Genomic DNA, 18,177 nt, shown 5'->3' on the forward strand with positions numbered 1-18,177 from the left:
TATTCATAGGTTCATTGTATCAAAAGTTTTGGGACTGAGGGTAAGCATAAGTTACTCTTTCCTTATACCAAATAGTTGATGTGATTTGGTGCATTGGCTAAACTCTTTTTAAATAGTCTTAGGATATTATCCATTATTGAATGGAATGGTGAGAAAAGGCAGGAACAGAGGGTTATTCTGATAAGGAAGATGTGGAGAGTCTTTGAACATCTTGAGAAGTGTATACATGCTTGGATGACTGAGTGGAGACTGCCTTCAGTAAAAGATTCTGAGCAAACACCCTATTAAAAGTGCCTTTTTTCTTGAACTGGAAATATTGATGTCTCTCCTAGAAATTTTTCTTCAATACCTTTAGGTGACACAAGTTCTTATTAAGTAAAATTCACCCCAGGTTGGGCCGTGTCTCTTTCCTCTGAAAACGGGGAAAAAAGGTATATTTTTCTACTAATTAGAATGCCTGCTTGTAGAGCCCTGTTCTTTAAAAATGAGAACCCTACCACCTCAGCTGTTTGGACTGTAAATCCCTGGGGTGAAGGGGTCATGTTGTATTTAGATCACTTTTCTGAAAATGTTCGGGAGTCCTGCATATTCTGACTCAGGTTTGCATTCTTTTAGGAAGCCTATTCTGAATAGGCTCCTGCCCAAACACATACAACTTTCTCCCCCAAACCCCTTTTATACTTTTAATAAGTATTATTGGCTTCATGGTATTAATTATTTGATGTGGCTGTGTTTCAAATGATGGTTTCAAATCCTTTAAGAAAAAGGCCATGAAGTGATTTCTACACATTTTTTATAGTGCCTAGCCATGGTGTAGGGGGAAAGTGTTTGTTTCCCAGTAAATTATGATGAATGAATTGCATGCATACATGCATGAATGAATGAATTTCTCTCCTTGTGACTGCAGAGCAGTATGGCATTTATAATTTCTCCCCTGGTATTTCAGTTGGCTTAGTGACTTTTTATTGGATAATTACTGCACAAATGATTTCTGTTTCTTTCAACCACCATTTGAAAAGTCAAATTTAGAGAGCAGAATGACTGTCTGTTTGCAGAAACATGTTTCCTTTTCTCAGGAAAAAAAAGCAAAACAAAAGAGCCTCTTACCTTCTTTTACCTGTACCTGGGAATCTGCCCTCTCTCCCTAATAAAAATGATTGAAAAGCACCTTGAAAATACAAAGTGCCATATAAATGCTAACTGAGGCAATAATAAAACAGTAATAATAACTGTTTGCTGATAAACGTCACTTTCAAGCCCAGGGGAGACATTTCACAGGGGAAAGGCAGAACGGGTCCTGTGCTTGTCCCTGGGCCATGCCTCGCTCTGAATCACACTGTTCTCCTTCCATTTGGACACCATCATTTGCAATGGTCATGAAATAGTACTGGTATGTAAAATTATTGCCATCACCCACATTATAGAAAGCAATGTGTAGCCAAGTAATCTATTCCCTGACAATTGCCAGGGTTACCTCACTCAAGCTGATCGTTTAGAAAAATAAATGGACTTAGGAGGGAATGCACAAGGACTGCTCAGCTCCCGTTGGCCACAGCTCAGTCCCTGATGTAGGTGCAGGATCCACTCCTTCTCAGCCCTGAGCCGAGTTGAATCAGGAAACTGAATCAGTGTGGACCCAGAGGAGTTATCAGCCAATGTGATGGGATTTGAGAGGCTTGGTGGAGGCTCTTACCATGGACTTCCTCTGTGTGTCTATACCTCTTTCTCTATTGAAAGATAGGAAAGCAGAGATAGGGCAGATGAGACTCAGGGCAGAGTTTAATGGGAGATTAGGAGAAGAAAACAATCCAGAGTATAAAATGCAGACCTAACAATAAATACTTACAAGGGATGAAGAGGGTGTTAAAAGAGAAGCATCACGCCCAGAACCCTGCAAGTGAGAGGGGCAGTGGAGGGCACTCTGGCACACTGACTTTTGTCAACAGGCAGAGAGGAAAGATGTGTGAGGAAGGGAGATCCAGGAGGTATGATGATAAAGACACTGTTGTCCACACTGATCATATGGACGCTGATGCCCCTCAATGGACATTCACAATCAGACCAATCATTTTCATTCTTTGAGGCTCCTCCCCCTCTGCTCAGGGCTCATGGTACTCCTTGGTCCTCTTCTCTCTGCAGAGTCCCATTGAATCTGTCCCTTTCTCTCCTTCCCCAAAGCTACCGCCACAGTTCCCTAGATGTCCTACATCCAACTCCCTCTGCTTACCCCAAATGACTCAATGTCTTCAACTTCTCAGCACTAGCGCCTTCCCTGACTTTCTTTCTGTAGTGACTTATACCACCATTTTCTGTCATTGTATCAGAATTTGGCTGTAATTTTTCAGTCCATCTTCCTTTTTCTGATTCCTGCTCCCCACATCCAGTCAGTGACTAAGGCCTCTGATTTATCCCGTGTTCATCTCCTCCTCTCCATTCTCAGCATTACTCCCAAAGATCAACACTTTGAGGTAAAAGAACACAAAATTTCCTGAGCTGAGTTGACCTCAAGGTCTGCATGCTGGGGAGAGGGACTGCTGTGATGTTGGGACCTTCTTCATGGGCAGAGGAAGGGTCTCAGAAACTAGCTGAGTTTAAGTAAAGCCCCTTTTAGAGAATAAGGGCAGAAAGCCAGCTTTCATTTATTATCATATATAACTTTCAGGCCTGAGATCAAAGACATAAGGATTTTGTAATATATGATAACATTTATAGCTTTCAGTTGTTTATGGTTTTGATATCCCCATATCTATTACCCTGAATTATTAGCAATACAATCCTCATAAAGAAGGGAACTGAGTGCTTATTTTTAGTGGTAGTAAAAAAGTGAGATATTGGCAGGAATGTGGAAATGCATGCCAGTCTTGGGGAGGGGGAGAACCCTAAGGGGTAGAATGAGTTGTGACAGCTACTAACAGCAGAGAAGGGTAGAAACAGCCTGTACTGCTGTCTTCCTCATTCTTTTGGCCCCAGCAAGAAACACATAGGGCAGGGGCAAGGCACATGGGGTTCTTAGGACAAAGTCACTGTAGATAAGACACTTTATATACATGGTCTCTTGTGTGCATTTTAGGCATCCTTACCATTACAGATAAGGAAACTGAGGATCAATTATTTTTCCATGGCCAATATTCTTTCCTGAATCTCTATTTTTACTTATATTTTTCATCTGGTGAGACTGTCAGTCAACTAGCCCAGCTTCTCCTGACCCAAGTCAGGATATATGATCCAGGCTGATGAATCAAAATATACCATCTCTCTGCTGAGGAGTCCAAAATGATTTTATTACTTAAGGATTGATGGAGATACTTTAAAAGACAAGGTATCTCCCCTTCTAAGAGATGAGCTGGCATGGCCCCAAGAGGCCCCGGAAATTCCCATGGCCATCTTTGCTGCCACGTGAAATGAACCTATTGATATTAAAACCGGGGGAAGAAATCAGAGCCAAAGACATGATGGGGGTTATGGCAGAGATGAAGACAATGGCAGAGGTCCTTAAAGGCTTCATTCATGGATTCAAGCCTCCACCTGTATATCACCTTCCCTGACTACTTGGTAAAAAAAAATCAACCACTCCTATCCTGCCCAACCCTATGCTATTCTTCTCTGTAGCATTTATCACCACTGGTCGTGTTACGTAGTTAGAGATTTGCCTGTTCCATTCACTGTTGTATCTTCAGCAATGGCTCTTGACCCAAGGTCAGCCCTCAGCCAGTATTTGTGGGATGTATAAGTGAGTTGTTTCAAATACTGGATCCAGCTTGGCCTAAAGCAGTCACATAAACCAATATAGTCACTTTTCTACACATGCAAGCTTGGGCTGAAGTTTTGTCACTTGGAAATAAGAGCCCCGAGTGATAAGAGAGTTACATGCCCCATCCAGCACTCCACAGTTGGTACATGCTGGTGCCAGGGGTGAACACAGGTCTCTCAGACCCTGAACCATTGCTTTCCTGGATGCCAGTATCCTGTTGGGGTATGATCACTTTACTTGCTGACATTTCAGCCTGAGGGACTTTGAAAGAGAATTTTCTCCCAGCTGCTGACACATTGGGCAGCTCACAAGGAGCCTAAGAAAACTGTACTTTGGGATGGGTCCCAATGTGATGATTTCCCAGGATTGTCCTTTGTACAAACTGGTCTAATAATTCACTCTTTCGCCAGGACCAACCCTCTCTATGGAGATATTTTATGATTTATTTAGACTCCTCTAAGCTTTAGCTGAGACTAAGTCTGGAAAAAGAACAGAAAAAATTCACAGATCCCTGGGGCTGGGCAGGTCTACGAGGCCCGAGTGAAACTTTATAACCCCCTGCTCCTGGAATAGAGGAGGATGCGGGTGCAGTCTAGCCTTGCACTGGCTAGGGTTATACGGTCATAGATAGATTATTCCATATACATTTGAAATAAAATATACGACTAAACTATATTTTAGTTATGGATATTGATTTTATCGACTAAACCCTCCTCCTTACAAACTCCTTGGTTTGTCTAACAGAAATGTTACCATTTGACCAGCGTAAACAGGCATGAGCCTAGACATGCATGCAATGAATGAACAAGGAAGGCTGAAGACTTTTCTCCTGAGGAAGGGTGTGTAGAATTAAGAAATCATTATAGCTTGTCTATTGTGTTCCCAGGATTATTCCTTCTCTAGTTTCTCTTTTCCCTTAGGCTCCCGGTTCCTCTCTCAGTATCTACTCTCAGATCCCTCACTTTAATAAACTGTACATGACCAAAATCAGGCTATACCACAATTCCCCCAAGGGAGATTTGCACTTTGATTACAAAAGATAACTCCAGTTATGCTAAAAACATGCCTTTCAATGGGACAATTGCAGGCACAGTAACCAAATGGGGACTACTGGGAGTCTCCAAAGTGTTTATATTGTTCTTGAAGTCTTACGCAGCAGGTATCAATCAGTTCATTGCAATGGACATGAAAGTTTGGGTATTTCTCAATTCAGCTGGGATTACATATAGTCATTTTGACACACACTAGCATTTTGGCTTCAAGGTGCTTTTAGTGGAACTTGAAGCTGTGGGAGGCCATTTCTAAGGTGTGAGCCCTGGGTGGGGCAGGTGAGCCTATTGGGCTGAGAAAGCAAGGCTCTTGCTGGATATCAAGGTGTGGGGATCCTGACCTGATCTGCCACCTGGAGAATCAGTTTGTTTTCCTGCTGGAGAGCTTCCTCCAGCATGCAGATGCCTCAAGACATAGTAAATCTCCTGTTGTTTTGATTCTACATTTCTAATGGCTTTTATCTTGGTCCATCTTAATAGACTCCCTCTGGAACCACACCCTTGATCACGTCTCATGCCCAGATGTGCATTCTGGCCAAATCATCCTTTTCCTGCAGGTGTCTAGGGCCTCTTCCATTGTTCCTGCTGCCTTGATTGACTACACTATTTCCCTCTCTTCCACCTCTCAACCCAATTCCCAGCCTTGAACTAAAAAAAAAAAACAAACCTAAATCCCCTCATCTGTCGACATTCAGCCCTACTATTTAACCTCTTTAATCTTTAATCCCACCACCTGAAAAAAGGGAATGCCAACAGATACAGTCAACTACGTAGAATTTTTTTGAGGATTGAGTGACTTACTTCAATAGGTGAGGTAAGGAAGGCTTCCTGCTGTGTTTGGCTTCATCAGGGTAAGCACTCAGTACGTGGTGGCTCCTAGTGGCAGGAAGGGGACTGTCATAGCAATAGCAGTTAAGACACAAGGAAAATTCTGTCCCTCTTTCCATACCTTGTGCACACCCTTCTTAATCATCCTGTCATTGACGGATGGATTAGAGCCTAGAGCATGCATGGTGTCAGATTGCTGTAGCAACTTTTTATTTTTCCCTTAGTATTTCACTTCTTATTCTTGGGCAAAGTCTTAGCCTTTGAGGAAAGCAAGCCATGACTCTTCATTTCTCTTCCATCTTCTCTAAGTGAAGACTTGAGTAGATACTTTAGGTCAGGATATAGGCTGCAAAGCTGTATATTTGTCTGACATCCTCTGTCCCTGCAAGCATGCCTGAACCTACCTACCCCAAATTTTGGGCCTGCAAAGGGGCACAGGAGGAATTCCTCTTGAACTTCATGACTAAGCAGCATGTCATCTATCTTTCACCAGACAGACCTCTGGTCATTCCTTAACCCTTAATAAATGGGTGATTTTCAGCATATTGTGAAATTGTTCCTTCACTTTCTAGATCCCCTGACAGTTCAGTGAGAGGATGGGCCTCATCTAAGGTAAAATTCTTATTGGCTATATTTTTGTTATACCACCTAAGCCTAATGCTTTAACTGTTATTTCTTCTACCATTACTATCTCAGCCATACCATACCTTCTTCTGCCCAAGGAAATACAGAGCCATAATTGACATTTGAAGTTGATCATTCTGGTAACAGTATGAAATATAGTAGGGACACAATAATCCAAATAATAAATGGTGGGAATGAGGGGACTGAGAGGGCTAACTGAATGAAGAGGTGGTAGGGAAGGGAACGGAGGGACCTCAAGGGGCTGCATGAGAGAAGAGTTTCTAAGCACCAGGAGTAGATGGTGGTAGTGTTTGTCAAGCAGTAATCCAGGAAGCAATCACATTTTAGAGAGGAAATAACCAGCTATTTAAAAATACTAGACATATAATGATTTTGGTCTACAGATCAAGTATGGGTCAATATTAAAACGAGTGCCTCTCTGCAACACCATCGTGCCCCGGGCACCACATTGTGCTACCTTCACCATCTTAATATGCATGTTCTAGAGCTTGTCAGTTACCTTATTTGCTTTAAGAAATTCTCAGTCTAACATACTATTCCTGGTGATGATGACTACATTGACAAACTACTTCACATAGTCTGTTGATAACCAGTAGTAACCAGTGCTAGTTTTCCTCCCCCAGCAGTGTTTTAGACACACAGGTTCAACTCAGAAAAGTGAATTCCAGTAGTTTAAAGAGTGATAAACTTTTAAGATGCTCATATGTGTGTCTGTGTGTGTGTGTGTCTATATATGTATAGGGATGTGATCTTTTTGTAATATCCCACCCTTGTGCCATGAAGGTGTCTCACCTACATTTTTAATTATAGGGAAAGCCTTCTCATAAACATCATTGCCTTTGTGCTCACTGAATTGGGAAGCAAATCTGTGTTTTTCTTCCTTTTTTCCTTTCATCTATATTTATTTATTTATGGAAGATTTATTCTGAATAATGGCCACAATGATAACATACCTCTAATTAAACATTCAGTGTTCCTTAGTTTCCTGGCAAATACCATACTTTGGAAATAATTTATATATAATATGTAATCTGATTAAATGTCTGATATATTTGTATTTTCTTTTATTAACCAACTATTGATTTTTTGGTTGGTCAATATCAGCATTTATTAAGTTGTAGTTATTGTTCATTAGTCAACTATAGCATTCCAAATTAAGGCATTTAAAAAACATTAACTATAGGTGTCTTCACACATTGAGCTTCATTTTATTAGCCATATATTAAAACAGAATTCATGTTCAGTCCCACAAGAAACATTTATTCAATGTGTTCTCTAAACTCATAGATTACCTTACTCAATATTAGCAATTTCTTCTTGTAGAGAATGTTTTAGAATATTACCCCAGCACACGTTGCTAAAGCATGTTGGAGACCCCCTGGGCCTGGTTCTAGCCTCCTGTGGACATGTGACAGGCAGCCTCCTATTTCTGATTGTTTGACAAATTTGTACAGGCTTCTAGAGCCAAAGCTATCTTCCCCTTGGCTGATAGTCCTGTTGCTTGAAATTGTCAGAGATTCATAGATGTGGGGAGTCCCTTGAGTTGATCCTTTTGAAGCTTCCCCTGTTCTGGAATACTTTCTATAACATACCCCCCACAAATCTTATTACAAGGGCATTCTCACATGTATTGGCCCTGGATTTGTTATCAATAACTTCTATGCAGTGGTGATGCTTGTGCTGCATGACCCCTTTAGATATTTGAAGAATTTCCTTACTGCCATTAGAGCTCCATTACTTGGAATTTCTTTCCCTTAGGTCCTCTTTCAAAAAGCAAACAGATATGTGAGATTCATCAGATAATCTTTCCATAAAAAGTATAATACCACAAGAAATTAAAAATTTTTTTTCTGGACAGAGATATCTTTCCTATTTGTGGAAAACTGGAGAATAGAAGGAATGGTGACAGGAGGATATGACAGTGTTCTTTCAGCGTAGTTGTAAGAAATCACTAAACATCGCTGTTCCCACAACCCAATGACAAAATGGCAACATTCAGGCTGTAGGGATATTATAACTACCTAAAATGTGAAAGGACATGAATTATTGCAGTCCACTAAACTAGCTATGTAAATAATGAAAAGAACCACAATTTTCATTATTTGCTAACAGTGTGATATTATAAGTGTTTCATCAATAAGGAAATGAAAAACAAATGTAAAATGTGAGTGTTATTTTATGAAGGGAGACACCAATTCTACCTGAAACTACAACTCACCAATCAGTTTTTCTGGTTATTTTGGTAAGGGTAGGGTCTTCTATTATGGAATGACATTGCTGTGCAACCCATCTCTACCCCTAGCACTTATTGCTATACCACTATGTTGTAAATGGGGTCTATGCATAAAAATTAGAACCAAAAGGAGGTATGGAAACCTCAGGGTAGGACACATTTTAACATGGGAACAAATGTTTTAGGCAGATGAGAATAAAAGACAGCAGTATTTAGCATCATCAACACCATCACCACTACCACCATAGTTCTTTTCTTTTCCTTATGTCTGGCCAACCTTCTTTTGCAATATTCTCTCATGCTTGCCTTCTGCTCTACAGAAATGCTTCATCAATCTCCAGTGCCATTAGGTATTATCCTGCCTCATTTTCTGCCCCAATTTTACTCTCTCTTTTTCATTCACATAAAAACCCATTCCCCCTCCTTGAACTCCTGATAGTCCCAACATTTAGGGTTATCTCTCTCCCTTCTATGTGATGTCATGTTTATGCCATGCATAATATACTCCCAAGTATATTATATTCCACTTATTGTGTAAATAATTTATTTTTCCATTGGAGAGAGTACCTGCGTTTCTGGGATAGTGCTGCTGGACAAGGCAATAGTTTAATAGGAACGACGAGTATAGTCTCTCCTGAGTAAGGGAGAGTGTTTCCCAGATAGAATCTAACTGTGATTAAGAGAGGTATGTCTGCTCAAGTCTGGGAATCTCTAGGGAGAGAATCACCATCACTATGGGGTTAAAGGAGCCAGGCACAGAAAGACAACTCTGAAACAACCCTCCTTCAGTGTAGATGTTGATGTGACGGGACAGGGTAGGATGGTAGATGTGGAATTGATTTCAGCATTTGCTCCTACTTAGTGATTAGCCCAAGTGGACCTGTCATTGGAACTTTGTCAGGGGCAGGGACTCTGTTGGACTCTAGAGGTCCTACATGAGTAGGTGGTAAAAAGACCTAGTGGAATCCAAGTTATCTTACTGTGACCAATCTGTGCCAATAGACTGGTGAGGCCTGTGCAAACTACTTTATAGTCATTTACTTACACTATTATGGACTACAGACTTTAAAAGCATTTGTTTTCTGATGGTATGAAGAAGAATGTTTAAAAAGCTCTCTAGGTCAGCAACATTATTTGTATTAAAATGCAAAGAAACCACCAAGGCTCAGAGAAGTTAAGCAATATAACCAAGGGCACAAAGCTCATAGAACATGTGGTTGTGTCTTGATCTGGAGCCTAAGCCTCTTTTTACCCCCACTACACTGTCCCGTTTTGGAGTGTGCTGAATGATTAAAAGTGGAAAATCAAGCTAAGAGTTTGAAGTAGGGCAATAACTATGGTTTATATGCATCCCTTTAGGATAGGACCCAATGTGGCAATGATAATGTTCATTTAATTTTTATGAGATTTTAGGTTTATAAAGTCTACAACCCGATCAATGATGGACAAACTGTATGAAGAAAACAGCTCTTTAAATACAGATTTGATATTTTAAAATGACAGTGTGATCACTCTTATTTATTAACAAGATTAGACTGAGTACCCTGCCATTCCTCTCCCTTTGCAACAGGGAGAAAGCTTCTTCAAGGCCACATAATTCAGGGTGCATCATGGGGACAGTATTCTTATTACTCAATATTTAAAAGCAATAATTTCAGAAGACTTAACCTCATGAATTTTCTAATACAGTAAAATTAAATAAAAATACCCTAAATGGGGCTGATATAACCCCTTCATGTGCAATTAGCAAATATTAAATAGAAACTTTAATATTAGCATTATTCTTTATGCCCCAGTGAGTGGAATATTATTTAAATTGATATGACATAAGAGGATATAAATAATTCCTAAGTGTAGATTTAAGCTGAAATTTCTGTCAGAGTTTGAAATCAGTAAGTATTATCAATTCCCTATTTCCCAGCGTATCATTTATTACCAGCCTGAAGATTTTTTTTCAAAGAGATTAAATTAACATTAGGGCAATGATAAACATTATAAATAAACACAAAAATTGCTTTTCTGAAAATCCAGTTGAAAAGAAAATAAATGAATTGGTATGGTATCAAATTCCATCTTCCCTAGAAGAGCTCAGACACAGTTCCAAGCATAAGTAATCCTCTATAACTTCTTTGCAATCAAAAAATGAAATATATTGAAACCTGAAAGTATAATTTCATTATCTTCTATTTTAGATACATAAACTAAGATTCAGAAATAGCTGTGGCATGAAGAGAATTCTGATTAGCTTCACACCACTGGTTGGTCAAGGCAGGGGAGGAGCCTGCTCTACCAAAATCTCAGAGTTGTTCTCCAGGCCTGACAGCCTCCCTTGCTTGTCTGCCAGGGAGAAGACTTGAATGTGACAATGGTGAACTCTCTCCTTCCCAGACAATTTTCTTTTCAGGTGTGCCTGAACTTCTCAGAGCACAGCTTAGCTTTGTATGACCTGCTAGTGAAACTGAGATTTTTCTAGTCTTAGTTGTATCCTGGAGTAGTTTCTAGAAAGGCAAAGAGCCTGTATGTCTTCATGCCCTTTTCTCATTAAAGATGCAGTGCAGAATGGTGACCAGGTGAGGCGCCACTGAGTCAGATGCATATGGAAAATTAACATGTCTTGTGCTATGTTGAGAGCCATGTTGGTTTCATGCCTAGGCATAAAGGAGAGTCATCCATCTGGCATTATGTGGGGGTTATCCAGAAAAAAATCCCAATCTAAAATATCTGTGAGGTGTTACCATGTCCACTACCTCATTTAATAGCACCTCATTTTTTAGTGTTATCCTTTTAAGACCTGAGTCCTAAGGCTTAGTCTTGTTTCCTGATTTGATGTGACAGGAGCCAACCACTGAACTCCCTAATACTGCATCTTCCTCTATAATTACATCATATTCCTTAGTCCTTTTCCAATCTAGCCCTAGCTTGCTTCCTCTCCCAAACCAGCTGATTGATATTGAAGCACCTAAAATGCCTTTAACTGAAACAAAATTGAGGAATGATAGATACCAGTCCAACACCTTACATCATAATGCTTCCTTCCTCCTGCAATTATAAGTACCCTGATAGACTAATGGGTGGGGGGAAGGGCCTCATATACTTATGAGAGGATGTCACTATACCTGTTTAAATCACCTTATAAGTTATATTTATAACTTATAAATATTTATAAATTATATGAATATTTAACCACTATCCTATATACCTAAAACTAGTGTAATATTGAATGTCAACTTTAATAGAAAAATATAAAAAATAAATCTTATAAAACTATAAATATTCTGAGAAGATAAACATGTTACCACTTATATCTTCAGTAAAAAAATAATAGTTCCAAGGTGTATGTGCCTGTGGACAATAGGTAGCCAATGGGCACCTATCCTAGAAAAGATGGCAAAAAGTTCTATTGTTTTTCAGAATTTTTACTGTTTCCACTGTACTGCCTGATAACTCTAGAACTGTATTTCTTTTTTCCTCATTATTTTTAAAATTTTCCACCAGTACATATGGTAGAATTCTACTATAGGCTCCAGGCCTCTAATTTAACCTCAAAAATGAAGAGAAAGCAATTCAGTAGGTGGTTAAGAATATGTCATAGGCACAAACTCAGCTTAAGGCATTATGAATTTTCTGTAGAGAAAATGCATTTATTCATTCTGCTCTAAGTCAAGATGGCTGAAACCCATTATCTCAAACTTTGAAAAAAAATCCCCTTTGGGATGTGAATAGCCTATGAAATATTTCGGTCAAAAAAGAAATTTTTGGAGAAAGTGAGGGTCCAGTTGATACTGTTTAGGCTTGTAATCATCAAAGCTTTCTTTGAGCTTTCTAGATAGAAAGGGGCATGGAGAGTTAATGGTTGATATTATCCTAATTATTATTGTATAGCATGAGAGGGCCAATCCATTTCTGTGGAATAATAGAGCGAGGATGAGATTCGACAGCATCTGTCACAATAAATGCAAATATATAGAGAATTGACAATGAGCCATGATCTCATAAGTGATTCTATTTTCCATCTGAATAATGACAATGCTGCATTTCAAGCTCACATGATGGATATCTTCGGAGGCTCTCTGGGGTCAGCACTGAAGGCCCTTTCTAAATATGTTTGCAAGTGTGAGTGTGTGCGGACTTGGAGTTTTCTAAAGTTCTTTACACCCATAGAGAATTTTCTAGGCATTTTTTTTAGCTTAGGTCTTGAAAATTTTCTTTTCACAGGTATTTATTAATTAGTTTCTATGTGCTCTCTTCTGTTCTAGCAGTTTAAGGAAATACAGAAGACATGTTTCTGCTCCACAGGAGCAAACGATCTTATTGCAGGAGACATGGGTAAATATGATCATACAACCTCAATGTAAGATGGGAGCTAATGTGTAAAACTGTGCCTTCTACAGTGAGTGCTGTCTATAGAAGATCACACACTGAGGGGCTCATTGAGGATTCATGGAAGAGGGAGAACATGGACTGTGCCATGTGGGACAGAAAGAGCTTACATAGGTAAGAATGGAGAAGTGAGAGGTAAGAATGCAGAGCAGTGCAAAGACATGTGTGGATGGAACAGATTAAGTGCCACCACTGGGCTGGCTAGGGTGCCTGAACCAGCCTACCTTGTACCTTCATCAGTTATGCAAAGCCCTCCTCTCCATCCTCCTGCCTCCTTCATGATTGATGTATGGAATGTGGTCAGGGCCTTCTTTGTAAACCAATGAATTAGCACACTCTTCCCATAATATTTCAGGTTAACAGAGGGATGAGGCAGAAGACTGGGTTGGAATGCCTACATTCCTTATAGTCTCTCTTCATATTTCTAGATGGGAGAAAAGTTTGAGACAAAGGGACACTGGGTAGTATCCAATAACACATTGACTTACCTCTCTTTGTCTCCTTTCTCTTTTTCTCCTGGAAAAATTTCAAGCAGATTTGTATAGCACCTCCCACCCTCTAAAACTACCATTCCTTGCTATTCCTACATAAACAGCTTTTTTGTTTTGTTTTGTTCTGTTCTGTTCTACAGTTATTTATAATAATAATGGTAATAAAAATAGCTCTTGTTTTACATATCTGTCACTTGCTAAACACTAAGATAAGCCCATCTCATGTATTAGCTCACTGAAACCTGTACAAAACCTATGAGAGGATGTCATCATTCCTGTTTAAAGGATGTAAGTGACTCTCCTAACATTATATAACTAGTTAAGTGGTAGAGGGCAGACCTGTGAACTGCAAGTGGGTGCTCTTTCTATCACACTCCACACTCACAGAGGAAACAAATTTGGCAGTACTGGTTAAGTTAAAACAGTTCAAGGGGCTACCAAACACACACAAAGCTCTTAGCTATTCCTTATAATCAATAAATGGGGTGAAATATATTTATTCAGTTTCAACTGGATCTAAGAACTGCACACAGACTAGAATATGGGTTACCTCTGGGTGAAGAGACTGTCCAGTGGATACCTCACCTTGCTGCTTTTATTTTTCCAAGAATTATTGCTCATTCTGGCCCCAAACTCATTTCTTAATTTCCTGACCCATTTCTCTTGGCCTGAAGCATATTCACCAGCTTTGTTTCCTAGTATTTCCTCACTCTTTGATTCCACTCAAGAAAACTGGGCTCAGCTGAGATGGATGGGTGACTTTGGCCATTTCCTTGTGTCTGTGGTGGGGTGAGATGGACTAAAATTTAAACCAATAACTTCAGCAAAAATTGTTGGGGGTGAGGGAGATAGAGAAGAGACCCAGCTTATAGAAGAAGGCACGGAGAGGGGACTTCCTGAGGAAAATGACACAGACCTTATCTCTCACAGGGATTTGATACACATAGGAGACTAGAGTAGGCCTTGCCTGGGGGTTGGACTTGTACCCAGCTTGCTGTTAGCCCTAGAAGTCTGCAGTCTGTTTATTTTCTGCCAAAAACTGCCTCTCCCTTTTCTGTTGGTAAACCCTGGAGTATTCCATCTAGCCCCAGATAAGCCTTTGTGGGTCCTGCTCTTGGCTGGATGCCCTGGGAAAGAAAGGCAATTTCATATCCGGCGCATAGAAGTCATCCCTCGTCTTCTAGACTGTCCATTAGAGACCTCACCTGCAGCTTTCATTTCTCCGAGAACTATTATCTCTTCTGGTACCAAACGCACGTCTTTCTTTCCTGACCCATTTCTCTTGGCCTGAAGCATATTCACCAGCTTGTTTTTTAAAAACATATGGGAATCTTAAATCAGTGTTCCAAAATTATATACTTCAGATCTTCCATGGTCTGTTAATAGATGTTGCATAAGAAGAAGTTTCTATGAGTAAACATGTTTAAAAAATGCTGGATTAATCAGTTAAAACAAATGAGGGGATCAATACCAACTTCAATGTGGTCATTACTCTAAAGAGGGAAGACTAGTTAAAAGGGTCAGTTATATCTGTAATTTTTTTTTCTTAAAAAAAATGTTAAGCACCCTGGCTGGCGTACTCAGTGGATTGAGCGCGGGCTGTGAACCAAAGTGTCGCAGGTTCGATTCCCAGTCAGGGCACATGCCTGGGTTGCAGGCCATGACCCCCAGCAACCGCACATTGATGTTTCTCTCTCTCTCTTTCTCCCTCCCTTCCCTCTCTAAAAATAAATAAATAAAATCTTTTAAAAAAAAGAAAAAATATGGGAAGGGATTTCCCTCCTTCCCTAAAAAAAAAAAAAAAAGATGTTAAGCAACAATGCAAAATGTTAATTTATTTAATCTGAGTGGTGGGCTCATGGCTGTTTGTTTTTAGTGTGTTTCAAATATTTATAATTAAAAATAGTTAAAGCTATTTGAGATTTTTTTTTTGTATAGCACTTTTAATTATCATGTTGGTTTGCATCCTGAACCTTTAGGAGGAGGTGATAGGACCAGGTATTTCCCAGTTATTTTACAAAGAAATATTTTAGAAAGGAGCATTCTTCTAGACACTCATCTCTGGGACACACTTTGGGAAATGCCATCTTAGGAAACACTCATCTATTTTTTTGATACCTATTCTTAGTGTTGGTGTTGGCCTTAGGGCCCCAAAACTGTGAACTGTCTTTTCAGAAGACTCTGTACTACCTATTCGTCAGATTCCTGCCAGGGTTAACACATGATACTCACTATTTTCTGTCTCAGAGAGTTCTCTCTCTCTCTGTTCCTCTTGGAACATGATTACTTTCTGACAATCCCAGCATTAGATATTTTTTTCAGATTGATTGATTGGCATGTCCAAAATTCTATGATTAATCTATCCCTCCCCAAATTCTCCCTTCTCTCCAGAAACTCCTTGAGTCATTACTTAGGCTGAGAACTTTCAAACCCACTCCCCCTCCTTCTAGGGAAGATGTTTTATAATTGAAACATTTTAAGTATATAGAATCTATAATAACCTCAATTTTCTAAATTGGAAGTAAAGAATTATATATTTCTTTAGAGTAAGTTTCTTTCTATTTCCTGCTCTATACTAAAATTATATTAGTCATCAGCAAATGAGTTTGAAGGCGTGGTTTGGCTACCACAAGGAAAAAATTGTGCTGATTATGTAATGGAGATAAGTTCTGACGTATAGAGTAGGAGATATATCAAAGGGCTACTAGGGCCATGCAGGGCTAACACAACAGGGCAGCCATAGGGGAAGGGCACAGTTCACTGGACAATAATGTAAGTTTAGGGAGAAGGGGCTTAGAATTTGACCAGACTGTGATGCCAACTTGCTGTGTAATTTTGATAATTCACTTTATTTCTCTGCACTTGACTTTACTGTTCAAAACAGTTGCCATAAAACCTACCCTGCAGACTTCCTACTGTTGAGCAAAAAGGCATTAAAATGTCTGAAATGTTGCTGAGCAAAAATGGAACAGATGCTTACCATGAAATTTTTTTAAGGTTACTAGGTTAGATAGCTGTTGACCACAGTCAGAAGAGTGAATATTTCCATAATTAAAGGCAGGGTAATAAAACTTTGGTAAAAGTCTTTTCTTGGTCCACCATTTATTCCAATTCTCAGCTGGGTTAGGCATGGTTGAGAGGCTAGTAACAGAAGGAATGTCCATGTACTGCTTATTAAAGTGTTTGTGAGGTCAGATGTTTAACCACTTATGAATATGGATTCTAGGTAAAGACTGTTCAAGTCAGTTGCCAAGTTAATTAAAACCTGCCTTTCTGCATCCCTAGAAGTACCTGGGACAGTCTGGCCAAAATGATCCTTGTCTCTACCACTGGATGCCTAGTTTATCTACCCAGTCAGGAGTGAGTGGAGCGAGCTTTGGTGTGGGATTTACAGAAGCATGTTGGAGATGAGATGCAGGGAGGTGAAGATGTTTCTCCATGACCCCCTCTCTCCATTACATGAGATAGCGTCCATCTGTGATCTATTATAATATTGACATAATAGTTATAATCCATTTACAGATAAAGAACATGACATTTGTATCTTGAAAGGGTAAAAAATAAAATATTAAGATGAATGAAGATAAAGGAAAGAAGAAAGGTGAAAAACAATGAGAGGTTATAGGAAAAGGAAAAAATTGGATGAAGTCTCCGAGGGATTATGCTAAAGGTAGCCATCAGGAAGAGCCATGACAAAGTAACAGGTGAAGAACAAACAGAGAGGAGGGTCGTATGCACTGGCATTGTTCCATATGGAGTTAAGGAGTCAGTTCTGGACTCTTGTTTGAATTTGAAATTCCATTTTAGCAGACCTGGCACTGGGGGCATGGCATAGCAACCAACCCAATGGGGAGTTCTAGAAAATGGGCCATTGCAGACTACATAATTTCTCCAGTTTTAGGTCTCCAAAAACTGTTTAATATTGTTTTGCCTTTCTCAATGTCTTTTCGCACTGTATGCCCACAACTACCAAGGAAGATCATTTTGACCAGTGGTGTCTGACTTATGATTTGGAGTTATCTTAGTGACCTAAACTGGCTTGGGGCTTATTTCAGATGGAGCCATGTGGCTCATTTATTTAATTTGTAGTCCTTTAGCCTAGCATTATATTCAAAGCTTTCTATCTTTGTCCCAATCTTATATAAGTTCATTTTCCTTTGTCCCTTCCATAAAGTTTGTGCCTTGCCCAGACCATAGTTCTCACAGTGTCCTTCACACAGTGCTAGTCCTTAGTCATTCATTAAACCAGATTCAGTGGTCATCTCCAACAACAATAGTGCTTAAACTTTGTTTGGGTTGCTGCATTGATATTTAAAGGTAATAAAAATGTTTGTTCTTGACAATTTTATAACTCAGACAATTTTCTATACAGACTGCATTCCTTCAAATCATTCTGCATCAGTGAGATTTCACACTATTACCTTGAATGCCTATTCTGCCAAGATACTCAAACAATATTTAAATCCCATTTAGAGAAGCAATTCAGCATCTTTTGAGTGTCAGAAGTAAAATAAAAATAAATAAATTTCTTTCTTTCTGTAGTTTACCTTATGGCCTATATGTTAATCACCCCTAATGTCCACAAGCATATAGAAAAACAACTACTTATTTAAAATCAAAGCTGCTTGAATTCCAGATGGTTGAAAGTATATCTTAATCTATCTTGAGCAAGTCCCCTAATTCTGCAGGAACAAATGGTGGAATGTTATTAAAATGTTAATTAGTTAAATTTAGTCCCCAAAGTATAAAGAACACAAAATTGCACCTACATGATTTTATTTTTACTAATGGGGGAAATAA

This window comes from Phyllostomus hastatus, unplaced genomic scaffold (genome assembly GCF_019186645.2).
Source record: "Phyllostomus hastatus isolate PE091 unplaced genomic scaffold, TTU_PhHast_1.1 phas_contig_80, whole genome shotgun sequence".
Classification (NCBI taxonomy): domain Eukaryota; kingdom Metazoa; phylum Chordata; class Mammalia; order Chiroptera; family Phyllostomidae; genus Phyllostomus; species Phyllostomus hastatus.